Below are 25,152 nucleotides of genomic sequence, written 5' to 3'. Positions count from 1 at the left end.
TTGGGCGTAGCTTCTCTTACTACTTCCTGCTGGAGGGGGGCGCTGTATCTTATGGGGAAACAAAGACAATTTTAGGATTATGAAATAGTCCATGAGGCTGTATCGTCTGAGCCAGATGCCTTCAAACCGTTCTGGATGTTGGATCATCTGGGCCATGGTGTCATCAGAGACCTTTCAGGGGGTCTTGGCTGGTCAAACCTGATGTATCTTAATCTGGAACAAATCCATAGCCTCTGGCTTTCTGTGGAAACAAAAGAGACTCTTTTCCAAAGCAACATATCCTTATATCCAAATTTTGAAGTCAAGGTATCTTTAAAATATCTATATTGGTTTAACTCAACAGCTTTTACAATCAAATGTTTTTCTGCAGTTAAAAATCCCAAAGACAACACAATCCAGATTCTCTGTGTAATATCCATTTTTACATGGCTTATTTTTTATACTACCTTTACTGTCTCTTTAAAGACTTTATTTTTTAAAACTGTGTATTTGTTTCTATAACTCTATATATCATCTTTTTTGTCTCTTTCAAGCCTACGTATCTTTTACACACATTGTAAACTACTACATCTGAATCTGTCTTATTGTGAATCTATTGCCTTAAACTGCAGCAGCTGTGGCTGCTGGCTCCACCCACCTCAGCTTCCCAACATGGCGGTGGTTTACCACCAGCTCTGGGAGCTATCGTGGGTCTATGCTTTTATCCAAGCAGCAAGTAGCCCAGAAAAACTTTTTTGTTTTGTACTAGCAAAGGCTAAATCCACCATGTAGCTTAATGTGCCACTTGCAGAGGCCTCATTCCCACCATACTGCAGTTCGGGCACGCACTCTAGGAACCCACCAGTAGCTCAAACAGGCAGCTGCCGCTCATTTGAGAGAGACAATTAGGAAGCTGTTTTTAGCTCCGTTTTAGAATCTTTTTTTTTCTCAGTTTTTAGGTGGAAACTCTTGCCACCACGTTGGACGCCATTTGTAGGTAGAGTTTTCCTGCCTGGCCCACAGTCAGGACAAATCTCTCTCACCTGCCAGTCCCACAGCCGTTCAAACCCGACCAAGTAAACACAGAGACTTAATTTGCTTACAAACTGTATGGCCATGGCAGGCTTCTTGCTAACTGTTCTTACAGCTTAAATTAACCCATTTCTATTAACCTGTACCTTGCCACGTGGCTCGTGGCTTACCGGCATCTTCACATGCTGTTTCTCATCGTGGCAGCTGGCAGTGTCTCTCTGACTCAGCCTTCCACTTCCCAGCTTTATTCTCCTCCTTGTCCCGCCTACTCTTCCTGCCTAGCCAATGGCCAATTAGTGTTTTATTTATTGACTAATTAGCAACACATTTGCCATACAGAACATCCCACATTTTCTGTTTCCTATCTTTTGGCTGTTCATTTGTTTTGTTTCATTTTGAAGTTGTGAATGTTAAGATTCCTCTTGTTTTTAAGCACTGCCTCATTGGAATTATCCGAGGTACATATTCCTTCATTGTACTTTAGTACTGCAGCTCCCAAATTTGAAAGGAACTGTTAAATCCAAGTAACATTTAACTCTTTATTTAGTTCAAGCCTCTTTTCTTTCCATTAAATATATGTGTATCCAGCTCTCATCCACTGTACTCTGCACACATAGTATCTATGGAAATAAGACTGTCCATTAAACAACTGCACAGATTTATGCTGGGATCTCAGGATTCACTGCAAAAATCAACTGGATTCCAATGGAGACTATATCTCTTTGAAAGAAACTGATTATACAAGTTTTGGGTTACAATGGTATAAAAATGTATTTGGGTAATAAACGTTGGTATTCCAGCACTTTAAAGCTCTCCAAGTATGCAGCAAATAAAAACAAGCACCACTCTTATAGTAGATATAAAACCTAACTACAAGGATGTAGGTGACATCTAAGGTTACCCTGGACACTAGTAAGCTGTCTGAGATATTTGGTACAGTGTGGTGCATACACGTGGAGTATTCTAACTGCCCTGTCAGACTCCCCTCTGTCCTAATTGAGAGCTGGCTATGCAGGCATCTTTTAGGCATTGTAAAGAATGAAGGCATTAGCAAGACAGCATTTTAACTCACAGAAGCAAGAAGCTCTTGCTGTTTTTCTCTCTTTGCTAATTTTAATGTGGGTTGAGCTCCACGTAAAGACAAAGGTAAAATTCCCTATTAGTACACTCCTCTTTTCAGTCTCAATTTCTGTTTAGAGAATATTGCCCATTTTAACTACACATATCAACATCTTTTCAATGGGGCAAAGAGGTTATTGTTCTCAAGGTCACAATCAAGCTGATAGAGAACAGGAAGTGGGTAGAATCAACATTAGGTTCACTGTAAGAGGGTAGAGAAGGAAATGTTAGTTTCTACTTGTGAGTCCCCTTCCTAGCTTACCCCTCTTCTCAGATGTAAAAGCCTTCTGGAGTGTTGGATAATAGGAGAAACGTCCAAAGTTGTTCTTGTAGCAAGGAAATTTACTTATGTATTTGTAATGCTGAAAATGGATCAAAGTGCTTCTCATAGTCTAAGCAAGTGGCTATCATTGATCTAAAAAATACCTTCTATCCTTCCCTATGTTGGTTGACATTCTTCATGTTTTGCAAGTGGGTGGTGTAATGAAAGCCTTCCTCTGTGAGAGAAATGGATATAAAAACAAAATATTCTTTGAGGGCTCAGTTCTATTTGCCAGATAGTACTTAACACACTTATTGTCTTACTCAGTTTAAGTGAACCTGCTCACCTTTGAGATGTGGATATTCTTGAGAAATTTCAAAGAAATACATTTAATATATGGAGTTGGTGCATAATGACAATGTAGTTCATATCATGGCAACTGTATAATCTTGAGCAAATATTCTTATCTTCAGGTATAAATGATAATAATGACATGATTCTCTTCTGAAAGTTAGAGAGAGTGAATTAATGAAGAAAGAATGAGACCACAAGCAGACTATCAGATACAGCGAATGCTCTATTGACTGAATAACTGTAAGGAAGACTTAGAAACTCAGTTTAGAATTCCTCTTCAAAGTCTTCATTTCCTCCCTCTCTGCTGAAAATATTAATGGCACATGAGTCATCCCTGTTTCCTTCAAAGAGAACTGTCTTTGTGAAGAGAAAGCTGCTTTACCCATTTCAGTAACTGTTCCTTAGAACATCAACTGCTAAGAGACAGTTTCATCTATGGACATGAGGCTATGCTTCCTTCCTCAAGTGGGAAGGATTCTGTAAGAACAACACTTAAAAGAAACTTTCCAAAGTACCATCTTTAATTTGTAATTTTAAAATTTTATTTATGTTTTTTCATTTTACATACCATCCACATTTCCCCTCCCTCCCCTTTTCCCACCCCCAACAATTTCCCCCCACCCTCCATCCATTCCTCATAGTGTATAATTCTTCCTTTGGCGTGTTAATACAGGCTGGCATACCAAGTTGGGGCAGAAACAAGTCCCTCCCCTGTGCATCAAAGCTGAGCAAGGTATCCCACATTAGGGAATGGTCTTTAAAAAGTCAGTTCATGTACCCGGGATAAATTCTGGTCCCACTGCCAGGGGCCCCACAAACAGATCAAGCCACACAACTGTTACCCACAGTCAGAGGGCCTAGTTTAGTCCCATGCAGGTTTCCCAGCTGTCAGTCCAGAGTCCCTAAGCTCCCATGAACTCGGGCCAGCTGTCTTTGTGGATTTCCCCATCATGATCTTGACCCCCTTGCTCCTATAATTCCTCCTCCCTCTCTTCAACTGCGCTCCAGGAGCATGGCCAAGTGTTTGGCTGTGGGTCTCTGCATCTGCTTCTATCAGTTACTCCATGTAGGTGCTATGATGACAATTAGGGTAGTCACCAATCTGATTACAGGGGAAGGCTAGTTCAGGTACCCTCTCCACTATTGCTAGGAGTTTTAGCTGAAGTCATCCTTGTGGGTTCCTGAGGATTTCTCTAGCACCAGGTTTCTCTCTAACTCCATAATATCTACCTCCAACAAGATACCTCTTTCATATCCTCTCCCACTCCATCCCTCATGTTTCCATCTCCTATCCCCTCCCCAGTCTCCTCCCTCTTATCTATTTCCTCTTCCTGGGGTGATCCATGCGTGTAGCTCTTAGGGTCCTCCTTTTCAACTTAACTTCTCTTGGGTTGTGGATTGTAGTCTGGTTATCCTTTGCTTTACATCTAATATCCACTTATGAGTGAGTACATACCATGTTTGTCTTTCTGAGTCTGGGTTACCTCACTCATGATGATTTTTTTTAGTTACATCCATTTGCATGCAAATTTCATGATGTCATTGGTTTTTTTAAACCACTGAATAATACTCCATTGTGTATATGCACCTCATTTTCTTTATCCATTCTTCAGTTGAGGTGCATCTAGATTGTTTCCAGGTTCTGATTATTACAAATAATGCTGCTATGAACATAGTTGAACAAGTTTCTTTGTGGTATGGTTGAGCACATTTTGGGTATATGCCCAAGATTGGTATTGCTGGGTCTTGATATAGGTTGATTCCCAATTTTCTGAGAAACCACCATACTGATTTCCAGAGCGTCTGTATAAGGTTACACTCCCACCATCAGTGGAGGAGTATTTCCCTTACTTCAAATCCTCTCCAGTGTTTTTTATCTTAGTCATTCTGACAGGTGTAAGATGGTATCTCAGAGTTGTGTTGATTTGCATTTCCCTGATGGCTAAGGATTGTGATCAATTTCTTAAATGTCTTTAGCCATTTGAGATTGTTCTATCTATTCAAAATAGTACTCGAAGTTCTAGCTAGAGAAATAAGACAACAAAAGGATATCAAGGGCATAAACATTGGAAAGGAAGAAGCCAAACTTTCTCTATTTGCAAATGATATGATAATATATATATGTGACCCCTCATATTCTACAGGGATCTCCTACAACTGATAAAGACCTTCAGTAATGTGGCAGGATACAAGATTAACTCAAAAAATCCATAGCCCTCCTATATGCAGATGATAATGGGATGAGAAAGAAATCAGAGAAACATCACCCCCTATAATAGCCACAAATAACATAAAATATCTTGGAGTAACTCTAACCAAATAAGTGAAAAACCTGTATGACAAGAATTTGAAGTCTGTGAAGAAAGAAATTGAAGAACATATCAGAAAATAGATCTCCCATGCTCATGGATAGGTAGGATTGACATAGTAAGAAGGGCCATCTTATCAAAAGCAATCTACAGATTCAGTGCAATCCCCATCAAAATCCCAAACACAATTCTTCACAGACTTGGAAAGAGCAATACTCAACTTCATATGGAAAAACAAAAAAACAAGGATATCCAAAACAATCATGTACAATAAAGGAACCTCTGGAGGCATCACCATCCCTGACTTCAAGCTCTACTATAGAGCTACAGTGATAAAAACGGCTTGGTATTGGCATAAAAACAGACACATGGATCAAAGGAATTGAAGTGAAGACCCCAACATTAATCCCCATACCTATGAACACCTGATTTTTTTTACAAAGAAGCTAAAGTTATACAATGGAAAAAAGAAAACATGTTCAACAAATGGTGCTGGCATAGCTGCATGTTGACGTGTAGAAGAATGCAAATAGATCCACATCCATCACCATGCACAATACTCAAATCCAAATGGATCAAAGACCTTAACATAGATCCAGTTACTCTGAACCTGATAGAAGAGAAAGTGGACATAGCCTTGAACACTTTGGTACAGGAGACCATTTCCTAAATATATCACCAGCAGCGCAGACAGTGAGAGCAACAATTAATAAATGAGACCTCCTGAAACTTAGAAGCTTCTGTCAGTAAAGGACACAGTCAATAAGAAAATGGCAGCCTACTGAATGGGAAAAGATCTTCACCAACCACATATCTGACAGAGGGCTGATCTCCAAAATATATGAAGAACTCAAGAAACTAGACATCAAAATACCAAATAATCCAATTAAAAATGGGGTATGGATCTAAACAAAGAATTCTCAACAGAAGAGTCTCAATGTACCTTCTAAGGCCTTAGCTCCAAGTACGCTACAGGTCTTTCCTCCCCTGGCCCCTTTCCAATCTGCCTTCCTTTCCTCATTCCTTTTGATTATCCCTTTCTGAGTTCTTCCCAATAAATCCACATGCAGCATCTTGCTGCTTTGGGAAATAACATTTAAAAAAAAGGAGTTAAAAATAAATTAGAGCAGGCAGGGCTCCTTTTGGGAGAATCAGACATACAGCATAGTTTAGAAGAACTCAGTGGGAATTCTGAGCTATTCACCAATCATTTTTTTTTCAATTCTGAGTTAAGAAGGGTCAATGATTTCCTGTCTACATCCATCAATAATTAGATGCAAGAGCCCTGTGATGGGGAGCATGATTATGGACAAGGCAATTATAGCTACATCAAAATCAACTTGTGTGAGTTGGCAAATGATGACCACCAGCCATGAGCCCTCTTAGAAGGTGTAGTGAAACATTTTAATTCTGAGAAGCAGATCTTGGACATGGATCACATGCTAATTTGTCTTTCACAGTGTCCTTCCAGGTGTTATTCCTTATTTCCTTTTCAGACAGGAACTCTATTGTCCAGGTTGGCCTCAAATACCTTGACTCAGTCTATCACTGGGCTACCAAGTGAGTTCCAGGAGAGGCGCAAAGCTACACAGAGAAACCCTGTCTCGAAAAACCAAAAAAAAAAAAAAAAAAAAAAACCATTGCTGTCATCAAAGCCATTCTTCACACCTCCTTGCTTCTCTGTCACCATAATTCTTGATATTAGATTGAATAATAATTACTAATTTACTTGCTTGACCACTTCTCCAGAATATATATTCTGTAAAAGTTTAACATAAAATATCTTGGAGTAACTCTAACTTGATAACTCTGATATTGTCCCTTCCCCAAGCACACAGCAAATATGTCCCCAGGCAAGCTGTGATCACACAAACATACATGTAGGAAAGACTATTTCCATGATCCATCACAGAAATATGTACTTTAAAAGGACAAAGAAGAAGAGATGGGTTTTCTTTGATCAGCTCCTTTTTATTATATGTGAATGTTTGTTACCTATTATGTATAGACAATAGTACTGATAAAAATGACGATAGTTTGAAGATATCCTGGACACTGTGGTTTCTAAAATTAAGTATCATAATAAGTCAGTATTTTAGTAATTTTACAGGAAAACATTTACAGTTTTATTTCTCCTCCAAGTGGAAACTCTGCAACAAAACTATAATTATATTGCTATCATATTTGGACACTCAAAACAAGAAAAGGCAGTGACCTATTGCTATTTATTTATTTGTATGCATAGACTAACCTCAACTCTAATTTGAAGATATTTTATAATAATTTTTTCAATAATCATAACCATGAGATAACTATAAACCACCTTTCTTCCTTTCGTTCTTTCTTTCCTTCCTTCCTTCTTTTCTTTCTTTCTTTCCTTCTTTTTTTTTTTTTTTTGGTTTTTCGAGACAGGGTTTCTCTGTGTAGCTTTGCGCCTTTCCTGGAACTCACTTGGTAGTCCAGGCTGGCCTCGAACTCACAGAGATCCGCCTGGCTCTGCCTCCCGAGTGCTGGGATTAAAGGCGTGCGCCACCACCGCCCGGCTCTTTCCTTCTTTTAACAAATGTGTATTCTACTCCATCCTGTAGACTGCCCCTGCTGATGGATATACATCAATGAACAAGATCTCTCTGTGTTCCTAGAAATTTAATAGAGGATTAAACAGTGTATGGATTAGCAATTATGTGTCTGTTGATTGACTGGGGTTTTTTGTTTTGTTTTGGTTTTTGGTTTTGTTTGTTTGTTTGTTTGTTTGTTTGTTTTGTTTTTTCAAGACAGGGTTTCTCTGTGTAGCTTTACGCCTTTCCTGGATCTCGCTCTGTAGACCAGGCTGGCCTCGAACTCACAAAGATCCGTCTGGCTCTGCTTCCCGAGTGCTAGGATTAAAGGCGTGCGCCAACACCGCCCGGCTGATTGACTGTTTTTAATGGAACAGAAAGTGAACCATGCCAAGAGGTCTGAGAATGACCAGCTGGAGCACAATCACATTAGACAAAGTGAGTTTCTAGAAGCTTGTTCCTTTTTTGTATTACAAATAAGTAAAGAGGCAGTTAACATAAAGAACATCATTTTCAAAAAATATCTATGATTCACAAATGCTGTGAAAATATTTTAACACAGTGATTTGCCAGTGTAGTTCTAAAACAAACAAAACAAAAGAACATTTTTAGTCCCAAGCTCCCAAATATATCAAAGGCATTGTAACTTCTACAATTCAGCATTTATGTGAGGTTTTCTGTCTGCTTTATTTTACTGTTCTGGATGAAGAGATGCTCAGGGTCCTTAGTGGGAGTAATCAATTGATGCAGAGAATCTAAGTACAGAAGGAGAATCATCCAAGCTTTAACACAAAGTCAGTTTCTGGACAGTGGGGAAATCTACCCCCAGTACGAGTAATGCCCAAAGTCTTCTCCAGGTTCCCGTGAAGCAGCAGGAAAAGAAAGAAAAAAATTATAACAAATAATTTTTTTAGATTAGCAGCAGGTTTTAATTTCCATTTTTTTCAATACTTTTGCCGGGAAAAATAAACAAATGCTTTGCACCTGCTCTAGGAGACACATATTTAAAGACTTTATTCTTTTATTTAATAGCACATATATGTGTACTAGGCAATACAACAAATGCTCAGATATTGTCATAGTTTTATGAAAGCTAACAGAGAGCATTAAACATTATCTCAACCTGCCTGAAATTACTCTGAATTTATATATCACTCAATATCTTTGAAAAACATATTGTCACCATCACTGAAGGGAGCCACCATAACAAACCTTCCATTTTGCAAAGGATAAAACAACAATGTCACTCAAAGGAGTCAGAATCATTGCATTTTAGGTAGAGAGACTTGAGAGTTTTATCCTGCTCACATTTTTGCTTTATGGATGAGACAAGTGAATTCCTGAGTGGACATAGCAGTGTTTAACCCAAAAGCAGTGCCTGTGTTTGCTAGCTCAGAACTTTTCTATTTACTGCTACCATGCATTATAGACATTACACATCCATTGAATTACAGTATTCAAAAGCTTTAAAAATAATGAACACAGTTCAGTGTTTTCTCTCCTTCATTCACACCTCTTCCCAAAGTCTGGCCACAGCTTCAGAAGCACAGTGCTGGTATAACAGACTAGTCTCCTCCCTGCCTGTGCATCTCTTTCACTTTTGACTACAGTGGAAGAGTCCCATGCAAATTCTTTCTTCATAAGTAGTTTCTCTGAATTAGAAAACATAGAAAGATGGTTCTGTGCTAGATAGGGGTACGCAAAAGAAAGTGCTCAGGCTGGCCCAACCACATTTGGCCCCTGGCAAGCAAAAATGGTAACTGTGGGAAAATTTAAAAATAAGGCAGAGATATTGGATTACAGTGAACAAAGAACATATGCTCTAAAATTCACCAAGGAGACAGAACACCATCACTTGAAGGCTGTTGCAGACACATAATAGCGTTGAGTGCAATAATAGCTAGAGACAAGTTCTTCTCAAAACTCAAGGGACACTGGGGCACAAAATGTCAATGAATTTAGGATTATATTCAGCTAATGTATCTTTTATGGCCACAATAGTACAATATTTGGGAATTAATCAATCAATTATTGAAGAAAACAAATATGAAAATTAAATAGAACACTCTTCATCAACAAAGATGCAAAGAAGAAATAAAAACCTGTTAAGAAGAACCTGGAACAAAATGTAACCATGACACAGCAAATGTAAGGTCTAGAAAAAAAATAGTTCTAAGAATAAAATTCATTACAATAAATATGTACATAAGAACAAAAGAAAAAACTTAATTTCAGAGGACAAACTAGAAAAAGGAGAGAACACTAATTTCAAAGAACAGCGGAATGAATGCAAACTAGAGCAGAAATCCATGAAATCGAAATCAGAAAGAAAATGAGAAAGGATGAGGATACAAAGAGTTGGCTTGGAAAACATAATTAAACAAACCACAGGCTATATTAACCTACCCCCCCAACACAAAAGGACAAGAACTTAATAAATAAAATTATTTGTGCAAAACATGTCATTCCACTTAGTATTACAGATCTGAAGAATCCTAATATACATTCATGAAGAATTCTATACTCACAAATTGACTAATTTGTTGGAAATAGAAAAACAGGTGATTTCCTAGAATGCACAACTTACTAAATCAAAAGGAAATAGACTATCCAGACCAGTGATGATGAAGGTTTTTGATTTATTAGTTACTTTCCTTTCAGTAGAGAAAACCACAGGGTTATACAGAAGCCTTTACTGATGAAATCTTTAAACACTTAAAGAATTACTGACAAGTTTTCTTGCACTTTTGTTGAATAGCAGAAAATACTACTAAACCTGTCTTATGAGGCTCCATTATCCTCATATTAAGGTCAGATAACAACCCAACAAGAAAACACTATCATAGGCAACATCCTTGTAAAGCATAGATGCGTAAACCCTCACTAAGGTACTAACAAGCAAACTACCACAGTGGGTTGAGAAAAGTGCACAGAACATCTCTTAGGATTTGTCTATGGATGAAAGGTGACTTGGCATGCTCACCAATTAACCAGATATGACACAGTAAAAATGTAAAAGCTGATAACATTACATTCTCAGTGTATACAAGAAAGTAAGTGACAAGGTTTTAAATTATTTAATTATGAATTTTGTCTGAAGAATTTTTATATTGAAGCTTAAAATAAAAAAAAAATACTTCCAAAAACTCCATTCAAAAGGAGCATACATCAAAATAAAGAAGGTTCTTTCTATTTGACCAGCCCAGATCTGTTTTCCTACTCAGTGGTAAAAAAGTTGAAAGTGCTAACTGTAATATGAGAACAAGGCAAAAAATCTTCATGTTCAGCACAGTGTTGGAGATTATAGCCGAAGGTATTAGAAAAGAAGAGGATAACAGTCTTCTAAATTGAAAAGGAAATTAGTCAGACAGACTAGCTCTGCTCATGAAGACTGTGGTCTCCCACACAGAATATTTTAATGATATCACCCTCTACTCCAAAAAAAAAAAAAAAGGAAAAAAAGGAAAGTAAATAAAACAAAGACTACACAGATTTAAAAAAAAAAAATAAGTTCAGTAAAGTTAGAGATCCAGACCAGTGATGATGAAGGTTTTTTATTTATTAGTTACTTTCCTTTCAGTAGAGAAAACCACAGGGTTATACAGAAGCCTTTACTGATGAAATCTTTAAACACTTAAAGAATTCCTGACAAAATTGCCATGTAGTAACATGTTACATTTTCATATACTAACAAAGAACTACCCCCCCAAAACAAATATACACTATCAATATACAATAACATCAAAAATAATTTGCTGGGAACAAATTACATCCAAGGAAGTAGAATTCTATATACCAGATACTGTAAGATAGTCATCTCAGGAAATGAAAAAGATGTAATTACAAACTGTGACCATGCATCTGAGTAATGAATTTACTTTAAATTAATTTCATAGCAGTCTGTAGATCACCTCAATACTTGTGAACATATCAATGATATTTCTCAGACATAGAAAAGCAATCAAAAGATTTGTTTGGAATCTCAAAAGATCAAAATGCTCTCACAAACCATTGGGAAGCAAAATATATCATGGAACCCCAGTGATTCACACTTCAAACTTTATTATAAGGCTAAAGCAATCCAATCAACATGGCACTGACATTAAAACATAAACATGACAATCACCGTGGAGAGCTGAGATACAAATTCACACAGATTTGAGCTTTCCAGTTTGGTTTCTGTTGCTGTGATAAACACTGGGACCAAAAGCAACTTAGGGAGGAAAGTGTTTATTTGACTTACACTACCAAGGTCAGCACCCATCATGGAGGGAAAACAGTGCAGTAACTAAAACCAGACTCTTGAGGCAGTAACTGAGATGCTGAAGTAGAGAACATGGAAGAGTGCTCTTGACTGGTTAACTTGCTCTGGCTTTTTCATCTACTTTGCTTACACAGGCCAGGACCATCTGCCTAGAGATGGTACCACCTGACATGAGCTGGGCTCTCCTACATCAATTAACAATTAACTACATTCAGGATGTAATTTATGAGGCTATGACACATAGTTAATGGGTCTTTGACAAAGGGCCGAGAATACACACTAGAGACAGGATAAGCACTTCAGTGAGGATTGTTGTTCAAAGTGGAGCCTCCCAATACAGAGAAAAAAAAGAGAGCCCTTATGATTGACATCGTTTAAAAAATGAACTCAAAAAGGATTATATATTTAAGCATAAAGTCTGAAAACAAAAGAGAAAAGAGACCCCTATCACTAGTCCTGGTAACATTATTATTATATTATTTTGATGTTACACTGTAGCAGAAGCAACAACAACAAACACTCCATAGCACTACATTTTACTGCAACTTTCTGCACAATGAAGGAAACAAACTCCTGAAGACGGCTAACATAGTACGGGAAAATACTCAGATTCACACTCTAATTCTGTAAGGAAACCATAAAATCCAATATTAAAACACCAGACTAAAGGTGGATAAAGTGGCAAATAAACATTCAAAACTATAAAATAAACACATCAATATGGCCAAGGAGGGTCTAAAAAATTGTTCAGTAACACTAATCTTCAAGGAAAGGCAAAACCACAGTGAGATGTCACTCATGCCTGTGAGGACAGAAAAGTAAAGTGACATAAGATGACGAGCAGTGGGGAGATGTGAAGACAGAAATCCCTGGACACTTATACTGTGGATGCCAACTACTATATCCATATAAAATTCTCTTAAAAATTAATAATGAAACCACTTCATGATTCAACATTCCCAGTTCTAGTTGCGTATCTGTGAACTGACACGACAGCTCCCCTCCCTGTTCACTGCGGATTATTTACTTACCAAGCTATGGAAATGAAGTGTCCATGGACTGGTAAAGTTCTGAACACATACAGCATATTTGTGCACTATTCTATCCTTCAGTTTTGAGTGAAATATGACAATATGAATGGATATGAAGACATTGAGGTCAGTGAAACAAGGTAGACCTACAATGGCTAGTAGTCCCTGTGAAATGTCAAATGTTGACCTCACTTAAGCAGAAACACAATGGTAGTTCACTGGGTAATGCAGAGTAAATAGCAGATCTGAATAATAAGACAGAGAATTGCAAAGATTACATGTCTAGCTTGACATAGCAAAACTGTATTGTTTGCAAAACTTGTGGAGAAGCAGAGGTAATTTTTATGAGGATGTTCTGGTTCTGTTGAAAATAGGTCTATCATCACCTTAAGTCCAACATGATGCCACAGAACTGTGAGGAAAACTATTGATTATCTGGGGAATTCTAGGAGACCAATTATGGGTGAGAATTTTCTGAGTAGAAGCAGAAGAAAGCCAGATACTCTAAACACAATAACCATTATTCTACACAAAGTGGTAATTTGCCATAGCTTCACCTAGTAGGACATCTATTGCTTTAACTGGTATGGAAGCTTCTAGTCATGAACTAACATACAAAAAAACTTGAATTTCAATGTTTTTAGATAAAGCTGGGACTCTGCTCTCTGCACACACCAAGAAAAAAAAGAAGAAAACTATTTAAAGGAGGAGAAACATCATCCTGTACTACACCTCAGTTTATTTTAATGTATATGGCAAATTTTAAAGAAGTTTCAGTAAAGATGTACTTGTAAGTGTTCCATGAAAAGTGAGAGTTATATCAGATCTTTCTTTTATATCAGTAGTTCTCTAATAATGACATGCAGAGTTTTTGTTAATTATGAAAGCTTGGCCTTAGCTTAGGCTTGTTTCCAACTAGCTCTTAAAACTTAAACCATTTATATTAATCTATGTTCTGCTGCATGGCTCACTACCTCTCCTCAATAACTCAGTACTGTATGGCTGACTTCCTCGACATTCGGCTGGCTAATCTTCTGTGCCTCAGATTCTTTACCAGAATTCCTATCTCTTCTTGGAAGTCCTGCCTATCCTCTCCTGTCTAGCTATCTTTATTAAATCAAGGCTTGTCTGTTAACTATTTTAAAGGTAGAGCTGTTAGTGTCTTTGAAAGATCAGCAGTTGTTGTGCCCTGTTCTTATACAATCTGAATGGATGGTGACTGTTTTTTATAACACCTCCTAATATTTCTCTCAGAAGCATGCGTTAGTTTAGAGTTTGTTTCTGAGGTTGAAGGAATGTTAATGTGGCTATTCCATTGTTGTATTAGACCACAGCCCCATAAATTCATAGCTATCTTAGCCACATAAGGCTTCATCTAGCTGTCTATATATGTTTTTGTCTCTCTCAGTTTTCTGCAGGGAATCATGACCATGACTAACAGCAAATTTGAAGTCTCCAAAAAGTTGATGATGGTGCCCCACAATGAGATTTCATCAGGATGATGATAATATCTCTAAGCTGATAAACATCATGCAAAGATCACCTTTGGACTACAAACTGATCAGGACAATTTCAAGATGGCTAGCTGAGATGATCCAGCCTCACAGATGACTTGAGCAAATACTAGAGACAAGCCCTGCACTTTTGCATTATGCAGAGACTGGACAACAAATGATACAGCTACCTCTCCCAGGACTTGAGAATTAACTCAAAATTTTCTTTTCAGGATCCCCTAAGGATGCCTTCACCTCCAAACAGCAGAAAATAATTTTAAGAACATGATGCCCACATTTCCAAGAGATGGAGTGGGTGGGTTTTCATCTTTCAGTGGGTTTTGGGTAAGTGTCATTGTTTAGGATGGTTGGTTACAAGTTGTTATTGTTAATGGTCAGGAAAAAGGCTAAACAAAGGAGATTAGTCTTTTTTTTTAAAAAAAAAAAAGAGAATATAGATAAAAGGTATATTATTGAATCTACTCTGAAAAAAAATATAGAAATGATAGAATAAAGGGTAGGTTATTAAATCTACTCTGAAAAGAAAAAAGAGAGGATATAGATATGATATTGATAAAAAGGTAGATTATAAAATCTACTTTTAAAACTACTACATTGGATTGGAATATTTTATATTATATACAAATTACGTATATTGCTACAAATTTGAGATTGATTTTATTAGAAAATGCTGTGAATATATTTCTAATCTTGTTCAAGATATTGTACCTATGCAGTTTATTTAACAATGTAATGCAAATTTCTAATCCTTGAAAGTTATTATTACCAACTAATTAGGATATAAAGAAATGAAAGTTAGTAGTTAGTCATTACAATCAAATTTGTAGTCATATTAGGTATGTTTTCAAGGTCAAGCAGAGATATATTTTAGATAGACAGGCCATCTTAAACACTTCAGAGATCTGCAGAATATTGCATTTAAGATGTTTTAGTAACATAGATTTTTTTTCTTTTTTTATGACTGTAAGACATGTCTGCTCCCGGCAGCACCAATCTTCTTCAGAGAAAACGATGGGCACTGAAGAAACTCCACATGGAGTTAACTTTCATTGTGGCAAAAGTTAGCTTCTGTGCAAGATAGTGCCCTCATATTGACTGCTGACAGTATGACAAGCAGGACACAAAACAAAGGACTGCCGATCTTTGCCAAGACAAGTGTGGTTGCAGCTTAGGCAACAGGCATCCTCTGAGGTAAGGGAAATATGGCATTATCACTGAAGTGGTTTTGCAGTCCAGAAAAGGTACAGTGCCCCTTTCTTTGAAGGCAGTTGAGCAGGCAGTGGGCAGATGGATCCTGGTGTGCAATGGAACAGTAGCTGGAGCAGTTATTCTTGGAGGAGTAACTAGGCTGACAGAGTCTGGCCTCTCAATGGTAGACTGGCATTTAATAAAGGAGATGAAGTCACCCACAAGCCAAGAAGAATGGGAAGCTGAATTATAAAAATACCAGCAATTTGCAGAATTTAAAATCTTGAATCATGACATGACACTGGCAGAATTCAAATTTATCTGGTACATGGTCTACTTGCACCGAACATGGGGTCAAGCTGTAGGCCTTGTGTACATCCTGTTTCACAAATGAATCTGTCATATATGCTAAGCCTGTAGGCCAAAGATGATACCTCAATTTCTCAGAAAAACTTCAGGTGACTGTCTAGGCAGCCAGCTGTTTCTGTCATTTCTTAAATTTTTTGGAAGTCACTTGTTTGCATTTCCTGTTTTACTAGGAAATATTTCTTTCTTGGGTCTCTGAGGGAGTTGAAGATTAGTTATAGTTATAGTTTTCCCTGTTAAAAAAACTTACTAAGAGGTGTTAAGTGTATAAGTTTGAAAGACATCAAAAGATAGTTTTGGTAATGCAAATTAGGATAGAAGGCAAATTAGATACCCATCCTTTGGATTCACAAAAATAGGATAGATAATGGAATATTTTCTCTGAATTTGTCAAATACAAATGGACTAGACATTGTTGATGTATTTATTGCTTGTATACATTGTATTTAGTTATTGTACTTACTGTATATAGTTTTTCTTATAACTTTTAAAAGTTCTTTTTATATTAGATAAAAAAGGGAAATGTGGTGGTATTTTATCTGTGTACCCCAATAAAGTTTATCTGAGGATCAGAGGAAAAAGCCTGCCACTATAGTAAACTTAGAGGTCAGGCAATGGTAGCACATGCCTTTAATACTATCACTCAGAAGGCAGAGATCTGTCTGGATCTCTGTGAGTTCAAGGCCACACTGGAAACAGAGCCAGGAGTGGTGGTACATACCTTTAGTCCCAGCAATATCCATAAAGGTCTGGAGGTATGTACAGACAGACAGGAAGTGACATAGCTGGACAGGAAAAGAAAGTGATGTAGCTGGGCAGAGAGGAAATGAGATGGCAGAACAGAAAGGCATATAGGCATGGGTGTACAGGAAGTAAAGCTCTTTGGAAACTGCAGAGTTGGTGAGGTGAGGTTAGCTGTGGCTTTTCCTATTCCTCAGTTCTCTCAGGTTTTAACCCCAATATCTGGCTCTGTGTTTTTTTTTTTATTTAATAAGACCTTTTAAAATTCATGTTACACTTTCCCAACTGATCCATTCTGATTCATTTCTTCAAATTCGAGTCCTTTCCAAGCACATTTCTCAATCCTCCTGCTGTTTGCTGCCTCTGTGATTCACTGTACAGATTATTTTCTGGGATCCAGTTCTGCCTGTCTTTCTCATTATTTCTTTTTACGAACACCCATGTTCGTAAAACCCTGATCTAAATATCAAGTAGCACTCAGTATAAAATAATGTTTTCCACAAATAGATTGTAACAGTTTGATAATTCAAAAGCTTTATAATTTAAATTTAACATAAATACTAATGAGAGATGAAAAGGCTCACACAATTTTGCTATTTTAATATGTTCTATTCTTGGAAGAAAACCCAAAAGATTAGAAAGTCTCATGCTACCTGGAGTGGCTGCTGACACACTCTGGGTTCTTAAGGAATATGTTCTGGTGAATGAAAGAACGGCAAAAATGGGCCAATTATCCTCAGGATTTTTTTCCTTATATTTATTATGTCATGGAAACTCCAGAACTTTAAAAACATTTAAAAACTAGATTGTATTTTTAACATTTAGTCAAAATAGCTGTTGCACAATGAATATAAAAAATGCCATTTTCTGAAACTTATGCTGTGAGACATCGGAGTCTCAGGAAGACATAAATACAGTAACAAATCTACTGAACAAGAAGGAGAAGGAAAGTCAGGTACCAAGGCACACACCTGTAATTCCAGCACCTGAGAAACACAGGCAGGAGGTAAGTTTCACAGTGAGTTTGAAGCCGGCCTGGATTACATGAGACTCTCTCTAAAAACAGTGAAAAGAGAAAACAGGGGTGGAGGGGTCGGTCATAAGAGAAGGAGATTTGTGTAAACTTGCAGTTGGATGGCTGTGCTCCTGGCAGAGGTCTTCTTATGGTGATGACAAGCTGAAGCAGGGGCTCAGAAATGAGGTCTTCTTAGTGACAGTTGGAACAATGGGTACCATAAAACAGTGGCGGTTTGGAAGACGACAGAACAAGTAGCCTGAGCAAGTTCATGAATCAGTAAACAAGAAATATAAAGCCGGGCGGTGGTGGCGCACGCCTTTAATCCCAGCACTCGGGAGGCAGAGCCAGGTGGATCTCTGTGAGTTCGAGGCCAGCCTGGACTACCAAGTGAGTTCCAGGAAAGGCACAAAGCTACACAGAGAAACCCTGTCTCGAAAAACCAAAAAAAAAAAAAAAAGAAAGAAAGAAATATAAAAACTGAAAATTTAACTCTCAAGCCCCCCAAGTGTAAGTATGCAAAGGCATGCAGAAGTCTCCTTGGTGCTTCAATGGCTTCCCAGATGAAGCCTCTGATGTTACTCGCTTATTGGAGCTGATGTTACCAAAATTTATAGCAGTTCAAGAGAATCCAGCACCTTACTGCTCCCGGGTGACTTGTCTGGTGACCCCTAAACAGAAGCTCTGTGGTGACGAAGAACAAATGGCTTCAAGTAGTCATCTAAGGAATTCACTCTCCTTCTTAGCTTATTGGAGGGCATGATGAGTCTCGGCCCTGAGCCCTGCCTCATTAGTTGTGAAACCGAGTTTGCATTGAAAAACAGCAAGGCCAAGGCCTTCATGCGAAGTATCATTTGCAGTTTGCAAATAAATGTGGGGTTCTCATTAAATCTGATTTCAGAGGTGAGAGTACAGAAAAGGCCCACAGCTCGAATAAAGTGGGAGCGGTTGTAAGCCCACACACACCATTCTAGCCCATCTGTCCCCACAGGGGATGAGGTTATGATTACAAGGACTCCAAATTACTAATATAGTATTTATGATAGCCTCATTTATAGTGATTTCATTGGGCCTGCAGAAACAGCATTATAGGCAATTGTGACCACCATCAGCAAAAGCTTAATGAGGATCAAATTGATCTCATCAATTTTCTGTCACCACTCAGCTTAAAACACTCAAAACCTGCTGTTTATATAACACCTCTGTCCTAGTAAAGACAGTCTCAGTGTCTGTTGTCCTTGCAATCTTAGAGAGAAATTGCTAAACTCTAATCACCAATTGGGACAGCAACGGAGCAATGCTGCCTAGGCTTATGGAAGCACTTAATCCACACAGTAACAGATATACTATGTGTTATGCGGTGTAGTAGTTTGAATGTAATGGGACCCCATAATCTCATAGCAAGTGGTACTATTAGGAGCTTTGGTTTTGTTGGAGGAGATATGACCTTGTTGGAGGAAATGTTTCACAGTCAGGGTGGACTTTGAGATTTCCTATGCTCAGGATATTGCCCAGTGTCTCAGTCAATTTCCTGTGCCTGCTAGATGTAGGACTCTCAGGTAGTCCTCCATCACCAGAGCAGCCTGCATGCCGCTATGATCCCTCCCATGATGATAAGTGAGCCTCTTCAATTAATCATCTTCCTTTATCAGAGTTGCCATGGTCATAGTGTCTCTTCACAGCAATAAAAACTCTAAGACAGCCAGAGACCACAATCTGTTTTTTTTTTCTACTTTATTATTCACCAGAAGCCTCACTTCTGGACTAAATGGTTATAGTTTTTGAAACTCAGCATTACAACTAGGTTTTGGCTAGTGAGAATGGGGGAGGGGATGTTGAGTCTATTTATAAAAATTCCATTTTTCATTCTTTGTCTTAAATGCTTAGAGTATAATCATAAAGGCTGAAATGTTGCAGTTGTAGTGTGAACCTCAGACAAGAGAACAGACATATTAGGAACTTTGCTTCCTTAGAATACCATTATCTACACTTTTTTATTCCATATTCACTAAGCATATCCTGAGAACATGGCTCTGGATCTCAATTGCTTTCCAACCATTTGCATTTACATTCTGCTGCTGCTCACATGACTGGATTTGGCTCTTCCTAATATTGATCACTGCCCAAATCCATTTCAAGGAACATGATTTGTTGACTTGGAGAATAAATCATTGCCCCATTTGGTTTTACTCTCACCTGTAAGTAACTATTATTTATTCCTTGGATATTGGGCTACCCCATCTCCAAACAAACCAAATAACAATATTGACAACCACTAAAGATTTCCATAAATTATACATAATGTCTTAATTCAGGAATGTAACAGAGCCCTGCTTCACACTTGCTACTCTGTATACGGACATTACACACAACACCTGCTTCATGATTATACCATATTGCTGAAATTATGACCAGTGTTGTGGATTGAGTTCTTCTGTCACCACAGAATTCATACACTGAAGCTATAATGTAATGGCATGACCCTTGGAGGTGGAACCTTTAGGAGTGTGTTGGTATAGAATTAGTGAATGAGAACGGAGAGTACATGATGGGATCCATGTCTTTATGAATGGAAGAAGAAAGAACACCTCTTTTGTGACATGGGGAAAGGAAAGGCCACATGAGCATTTGGTAAAAATGTAGTCTGTAACCCTGAGGAGATCTCACTACAGTGTAGGCTATACTGACACTGTACCTGTGAACTGGAGGAAAACAAAGTAATGCCTGTGGTTTGGGCTACCCAGTGCAGCATACCATTCTGATGCCCCTGGGTAAACAGACCAGGCAGGCCTGCCTTCCTTCAAGTCCCATTTCACATATCTCCTCTGTGTAAACCTTTTTCTTCCTGTCTCACAATCTTACAACCAAATGAGGCCGTACAGAGGAAATCTGGCTGTTTCTTATTCTAACACTTGGTACAATGGACACTGGGCTTTGCCAGCCCACAATACTGAACTTTTTTCCCTTGCACATGGCAGGCCCTGGACCACGCCCTGTTCTGAGATAGCAAGATCAATGATAGGCAGATGAGCATCTAACGTGTGTTCAGTTAAGTAGAGCATATACATATGGTTTTATTGAAATCTTTCCCTGAAACAAACAGAAAAAAATATGATGTTATCATTTCAGTCTCTGAGACAGGCTTGGTTACCATGTCTTGTAGAGATACAACACATGAACTGTGTGAAGAACACATCTTTGAAAGGTTAATATGAAAGAATGAAAATTATAAGATTGTGTGAGGGAGGGAAATATAGATTCACTTGAAGCATGATCCTAATTAGTCCTAATAATAAAAAAATCCAGTCAGATATCAAAGGTGAAAGCTGAAAGGTCATAGAAACAGAGCATCCAGTCACTAGAGAGTTTTTATCTCTATGAATTCTCAGACCAAAAGGGAGGCAATTCTGTCTCTATCTGCCTTATATTCCTGTCTCCACTTCCCAATTGTGATGGGATTAAAGATGTGAGCCTCCCAAGTGCTGGGACCAAAGGTGTGTGCCACCCCTGGCTGGATTCCATGGTTAACTAGTGGCTAGCTCTGCCCTCTAATCTCCGGGCAAGCTTTATTTATCAGAACACAAACAAAATGCCATACAACATTCAGTTACTGAAACTGTACAGTGGTTTAAATTTGATCAGGAAATTAAGTTCTTTATGTAAGATCAATACTTGATATAAAGTGATAGATCTCTTTGCTTTTGCTGATCTCATTGTATTTTTCTAAAAGAAAATTAGATAATTTTCGCAAAATGCTGACATTAAAGAGAAATACTGGAACATTTGAGCCACTATTAACTCCATGTAAAACTGCTTGTGGCAAATATGAACACAGTAAAGGTGGATTTTCCTGCACTTAGGGACCAAAAACACAGAGATATGGCTCACATAAAATAGATTTTGTACTCGGACCTCAGTTTAGATCATGGCTTCATAGCTTCCCTGGTGTGACTGCGAACAAGTTACATGCTCTCTTACAATCCTTAGAGTCTCCTAATGGGAACTGGTTCATAATTCTGCTTATCACTGTTGTTTGTGGGCCAGAGGGGGTCTAGGGAACAGGGAGAACTCACTCATTTAACATATGAGCACAGAGCTGCTGCTGTTTCTTAATGGTTGTTTTCAAAAAGGGTCCTCTATAGCCCAGCCTAACCTCAAACTCACTATGCAGCCAAGGATGACCTTGAATGCCTGATATTCTGCCTCAGTCTCCTGGGTGCCAGGATTATAGACAGAAGCCACAAAATTCAGCACTGTGTCATTTACTGGTTTTTTTTTCTTCTTTTTTTCTGTCCTTTAATAAGTATCTGTGTGTGATGGGCTATGGTAACCTAACTGAGGAAAATCTATTTAACATATGGTGATAAGAGTTAATGTATGGGTGGTTGGTTAGCCGACATAGTAGGTAAAGGGGCTTGTTGCCAAGCCTGACGGCCTGAGTTCCGTTCCTAGAACCCAAATGATGGATGAAGAAAAAATACTCCTGCCCCCAACTTATCATTTGACCACATGTATGTACACATTTCACAAAAATTAAATGTTGAAAACACTGTACAGTTGTGAATCTCTGTGTTAATTCCCATTTACTACAAGAAGAAGCTTCTCTGATGAGGGCTGAGTGGGGCAGTGATCTATGGGTACAGCAATAAGTCATCCGGAGTCATTTGATTGCTTTAGAAGAACAGTAGTCTAGATTTCCCCTTAGGAATCATGACCTATTGAGTCACTGGCTTCATTAACAGTGGCAGGTCCCCTCCCTACAAGGCTCAGGTATCTGTGTTGAAGAAAAGGGAAAAGGATTGTAAGATCCACAGGTGGTTGATAACTCCAAAGAAACAGTGTTTTCCAGACAGAACAGGCATGAAGCACAAGACTTGCGCACATTCATGCCAGACAAACTCCTAGCATGGAGAAAAGGAAGTTGATACAAAGCCTCACTGCTAACCAAGAAACTATTTGCAATAGATAGCTACTGGGAGAGAGAAACATCCCTTTTCTCCAATGAATGATACTGGGTACATCAACCACACTCCAGGTCAGGTCCCATGCTCAGGAATAGTAGGCCCATAGAAATTGAACTGGATGTTTATATGTGGGTATGTTATTTTTTTATTTGCATAATTTGGTTTTTTCTTTTTGTTTGTTTGTACATATACACAATGGAGTACTACTCAGCAGAGAAAAAACATAACATCATGAGGTTTGCAGGCAAATGGATAGATCTAGAAAAAATCATACTGAATGAGGTAACCCAGACTCAGAAAGACAAACATGGTATGTACTCATTCATAGGTGGATACTAGATGTAAAGCAAAGGATAACTAGACTGCTACTCATAACTTTAGGGAGACTACCTAGTAAAGAGGAACCTAAGAAGGACACAGGGATCACCCAACGACAGAGAAGTGGATGAGATTTACATGAGCAAACTGGATGTGAAGGGGTGGGGGGTAATGAAGGGCAAGGGTCGGGGGGGGAAAGAGAGCTTAGGAGAGCGGGAGATCCCAGCTGGATCAAGAACAGAGAGGGAGAACAAGGAAAGAGATACCATGATAAATGATGACCCCATGGGAATAGGAGGAGGCAGAGTGCTAGAGAGGTCCCCCGAAATCCACAAGATGCCTCCACAATGGACTACTGGCAATGGTCGAGAGAGAGCCCAAACTGACCTGGCTGTCATGATGGAACTCTCATCCAGTGACTGATGGAGGCAGATGCAGAGATCCAGGGCCGGGCCCCAGGTGGAGTTACAGGAGTCCAGTCAGCGAGGGAGAGGAGGGATTCTGTGAGCAAGAGATATTGAGACCATGATTGGAAAGGGCACAGGGACAAGTGGCCAGACTGGTGGAGGCACATGAACTATGAACCAATGGCTGAGGAGCCCCTGTGGAACTGGATCGGGGCCCTCTGGATAAGTGAGACAGTCGATTGGCTTGAACTATTTGGGAGACCCCCAGGCAGTGGGACCGGGACCTGTCCTTAGTGCATGAGCTGGCTTTTTGGAGCCTAGGGCCTATGCTGGGACACTTTGCTCAGTCTAGGTGAAGGGAGGAGTGGACTGGACCTGCTTCAACTGAATCTACCAGGCTGAGCTAAATCCCCAGGGGAGTCCTTGCCTTGGAAGAGGTGGGAGTGGGGGGTGGATTGAGGGGAGGGTGAGGGTTGGGGGTTGGAGGAGGGAAGACAGATGAATATGAGGCTGATATGTAGAATTAAATTAATTGTAAAATTAAAAATAAATAGATAAATAAAAATTTATTATTCAATATATAACCTAGTTATATCTAAAATGACTAACAATTTTCAAAATATAAAAATTGTGTTTTGTTAGTGAATACTTTTATAGTTAAAGCTACTTTGAAAAGGATAAAATGCCTGAAACCCAGTATCTCTTGGAAAAAAATTAACAGATGTTTTTCCCTCTTGCTGGCCTCGGGAAAATTTGTCTCCTAAATGTGAAATGTGCTGGCAAACCTCTCATTTAGAATAGCTCCTTCTGATTTCAAATTCTGTCTACCTGGTAGATTTCTAACATTTTTTTTTCATATTTTTAATCATTCAATGTTGAAGAATGATTTCTTACTCAAAGAAAGCCTCCTTTTCATATTTAAAAGAAATGTGTACCTGTTACAACATGAGAAGAGTTAGAATGATCTTAAGTAGTTGGAGCTGACCAGAGGGAGTATGAGTCAGTTAAAAGGGCAATTCAATTATATGCATAGTGTATTTACACGTCATATACCCAATAGTAGTACATGCTGTAACTGCAGCCCTTTAAAGGCTCAGGAAGGATAATTAGGCTCCAGATAACCTAACAAAACCAAACAGTCTGTGAGATCTGTAAGGAAAAATGCTCAGGAGCACATGTCACAGTGATGTGTTACTCAGTGACACTGTGGTAGAGGGTCTGAGAAAACTTTCTGGAAAGTGAAGGAGATGTTAAAAGACTTTCTCTGTGATTAATGAGACTTCAGAAATAAGCTGATGTTTGGCACTGGATTTTTATAGCCTGGATTCCACTAACCTTGGAAGACAGATAAGGTGCCAGCCTGGTTTGAATTATTGGGTTTTATGATACAGTGTTCCAGCTAATATTGCCCACTGATTCTCTCCTTGACCCCACATTCTGTGTGGGTGTAGTTTCTTGGTGCAAATCAATTTTGTTACTTGACCTGAAAAGCCTGTCACTGTTTGCTGGGCCTCCTTTTTCTCCTTCTTCTCTTCTCTATGTTCCTCTTAGTTCTCCTCCTCATTCTACTGTCCCCTCCTCCAATTCCTCCCCCTTTTCTTTATGTTCTACCTCTTCTATCTTCTTCTTCTCCTCATGTTGCTCTTCTGCCCCATGCTCTTCCTCTTCCATACCCCCCCTCCTTCTCCTTATGCTCATATTCCTCCTCTGTTTTTCTCCTTTTTTCTCTTT

The 25,152-nt window shown here is 38.6% G+C and overlaps 1 long non-coding RNA gene across 2 annotated transcripts in view; it reads left to right on the top strand.

The window, feature by feature from the left end:
- Positions 1 to 25,152, top strand: part of LOC128124645 (uncharacterized) — a 38,506-nt gene that overhangs the window by 8,080 nt on the left and 5,274 nt on the right. Inside the window, exons 2-4 of one of the 2 annotated variants that reach the window (XR_008222924.1) lie at positions 13,553 to 13,698; positions 14,317 to 14,746; positions 15,391 to 15,613. This is a non-coding gene — a long non-coding RNA (uncharacterized LOC128124645). The remainder of the gene's footprint in view (positions 1 to 13,552; positions 13,699 to 14,316; positions 14,747 to 15,390; positions 15,614 to 25,152) is intronic. The other variant, XR_008222925.1, reaches the window with a different exon arrangement.

Source organism: Peromyscus californicus, unplaced genomic scaffold (genome assembly GCF_007827085.1).
Source record: "Peromyscus californicus insignis strain IS unplaced genomic scaffold, ASM782708v3 Scaffold_4__1_contigs__length_199733344, whole genome shotgun sequence".
Classification (NCBI taxonomy): Eukaryota; Metazoa; Chordata; class Mammalia; order Rodentia; family Cricetidae; genus Peromyscus; species Peromyscus californicus.
The sequence above is the reverse complement of the archived record's forward strand: the minus strand, read 5'-3'. Positions and strand labels throughout refer to the sequence as shown.